Here is a 3227-nt window from a genome sequence, read left to right on the forward strand (position 1 = left end):
TAGCTGTGTATGAGTGGTATAACCAGAAATAATTTTCGAGGGCGTTATACGGCATCGATAAAAAAAATTGCAAAAAAGGCCGGAAGAAGGAGTTCAAAAACTTTCGGAAGGGTTTCTGACATCGAAACAGAGCCCTGGCTATGCCCCTGCTGTATATTGATAGGAGTATACACAGAGAAGTATATTCACCTAACAACTTGCTATGTACAAACTTTATATGAACTGATTTAAATACACAAAAGTAACCGTGTATGAACTTCGTATTTACACATGTTCATACAGATTAAAAGTACGTACAATATTGATAGAGTCAATAAGGTGTTATTACAGATTCTAAAGACTGTTCACGACCATTTTTGTAAGGGCAGCCCCATAGGTGAGTACAGGCAAGATGCAACTGTTGTATACTTTCCTCTTGAGCGATACCGGTAAGCTGCTAGTCATAATCTGCGAGTGCTTGCCAAATGCGCTCCATCCCAATCTTATTCTTCTTGTTATTTCCTTTTCATGGTCCGGATCTGCGGTTACTACCTGTCCTAAGTAGACATATTCGCCTACTATTTCCAGTATTTCGCTACCCAATGTAAACTGCTGTTCCTTCCCGAGGCTGTTGTACATTACCTTAGTCTTCTGCATATTGATTTTCAAGCCTACCTTTCTACTTTTCCTGTCTAGGTCATCAATCATTATTTGCAGTTCATCCCCCGAGTTGCTTAGCGAGGCAATGTCATCAGCAAATCGCAGATTACTGAGGTATTCTCCATCTACCCTTATCCCTAACTGCTCCCATTCCAAGTCTCTGAATACTTCCTCTAAACAAGCTGTGAATAGTACTGGGGAGATTGTGTCTCCTTGCCAACACCTTTCTTTATGGGAATTTTGTTACTTGCTTTATGCAAAACTATGGTTGCTGTGCAGCCACTATATATATATTCCAGCACTTTCACGTACGGCTCGTCTACCCCCTGATTTCGCAATGCCTGCATCACCGCCGAGGTTTCAACTGAGTCAAATGCTTTTTCGTAATCAATGAATGCTATGTATAAGGGCTGGTTATATTCCGAGCATTTTTCTATCACCTGATTGATGGTATGGATATGATCGATAGTGGAGTACCGTTTCCGAAACCCTGCTTGATCCTTGCTTGATTGCAGTTTAAGGTTGTCCTGATTTTATTAGCGATTACCTTAGTAAATACCTTCGACGAGCACAGGCTAAGTGGGGAGCGAGAACACATCTCACATGAGCTCCGTGATTTTCCAGCAAATGCCGTGTTTTTGACCACTTGCGTTCACCAATATTGCCTGAACATTCATCTACCGCTCCGAACCCGGTGCAATGATTTTCAGACCAAAGCAAGCAAAATTTGATGATGTTTCGATCAAATTGTTTTGGCCGCAACAGCCGCGACAGCTGCGACAACTACGCCTATCAGCTGCCTCACGACATCGGCGCGTTCGCACGCAGCGGCGGTGGCGACGTCGCGCCCCGCCAAGCCCAACAATGCCTTGACTATGCCTTACACTGTGGAAGGCACCGACATTACTGCCGCGGAGTTATCCGATGGCTCAAGGACGGCTTCGAGATGCAACGCTGATACCGAAGGCCATCTCTGCCCCACAAACGACCTGCCTAGACCCAGACGCCAGCCACGACATAGACTCCATCGAATCCGCGGCCACGCTGACGCCATCCACCATTGACCAAAAAGCGACTTCCTCCCCGCCTGCCCTCGGAACGCCTCAAGATAGTCCTGCGCCCACAGGGCACACTGAACCTCCACACTGCAGGCCGCGCACGACTTCCCTTGCTACCCACGCAGCCGCCAACGTCGACCACCGCCTGGCGGTTACTGCAGACCAGGTCCGCACACCCCACTAACAGCACCGTCACAGTGAGCACGCCCGACAATGTCTGTGCTGTGTCTTATTCCAAGCTCGGCACCATTACCATCGACAAAACCGGTGGCGTGCGGCCAATTTTGTACCGGGCCGACAGCTACGAAAACAATGCCGAAATCATGGCTGAGCTCCGCACTCGTAATCCCGATCTCCCCATCGTTGCTGCGCGCCAAATTCTTTGTGACGTTCGCCAACACCGAGCTGTCCCGATACGTGCAGTACTTGGAGTTTACCTTCGAAGTCTGCCGTTTGAAGTCTCGTCCGGAGGCGTGCTTCAACTGTCGCAAGCTGGGTCACCAAGCGGACGTGTGCCCCCAAATAAGAATACCTACTTGCCGCCACTGCGGCGTTGCCCACGAGTCCCCTCCAGCCAGCCGTCCACCTAACTGTCAAGCCATGTGCATCGTATACAAAGGCTCACATCCCACAGGCAGCAGATGCTGCAAATACCGCTTCGTGCCTAGCCACAGGCCCAAATCCTCACAATCCCCCACGGACACTGCCACTGACCCAGGCACTTCGCCAAGCGGCCGCCAATCCCGTCCCCGAGATTCGCGGCCACCAACAACCACCGCCAAAGGGTGAATCCTTCCCTCCACTGCACAGCAGCAGTCCCCCAACTCACCCAGCCACAAGCCAACCACTTAAGCCGCAGGAACCAAGGGATGGCTCTTCTCCCCCTCTACGTGGACGCCGGGAGAGAAGGAGCAGGTCGTGCTGTGCGATGTCAGTGCACGTTAAAGATCCCCAGGAAGTCAAAATTACTCCGTAGCCCTCCGCTACGGCTTCTCTTTCTCTCTTTCCACTTTCACTCCACCTTCCTCCCTTCCCTTAAGGCACGGTTACCGCGCCTTTCCCTTCCTATCAATCAATCAGATAGGAGCAGGTCGTCGTCACAGAGACGCAGCTTGTGGACCAACTCCAATTCCGGAGAAGGAAGACCTGCCAAACATTTGGCATGGAAGACGCCACTTACTGACGACAAGCAACGCCGAGCACCCGACCCACAGGTAAGGGAGCTGGCAGAGTTAGTCCGACAACTGCAACAACAGTTGGCTCAATCTATGCAAAAATCAAACAGCTAGAAACTGCAAATGCGCAATCAAAATGGCAAGTCGTCTGTGGCTTGCGCTCGCGTTGGGGTCACCCGCAATGAGGACATGGAAGTAGATCAAAACCACGGTAACAAACGAAAGGCACCTTTGGTACCTCGGCCAGACACACATGACTTGAGAATAATTATGGAGAGATTTGCACAAATAGATCAATGACTCGCCATGGTGGAGGAAACTATCCAGAAATTAATACCACAGCTTAACAAAGTAA

The sequence above is a fragment of the Amblyomma maculatum genome, chromosome 4, assembly GCF_055883805.1.
Source record: "Amblyomma maculatum isolate TAMU_Amacu chromosome 4, ASM5588380v1, whole genome shotgun sequence".
NCBI lineage: Eukaryota > Metazoa > Arthropoda > Arachnida > Ixodida > Ixodidae > Amblyomma > Amblyomma maculatum.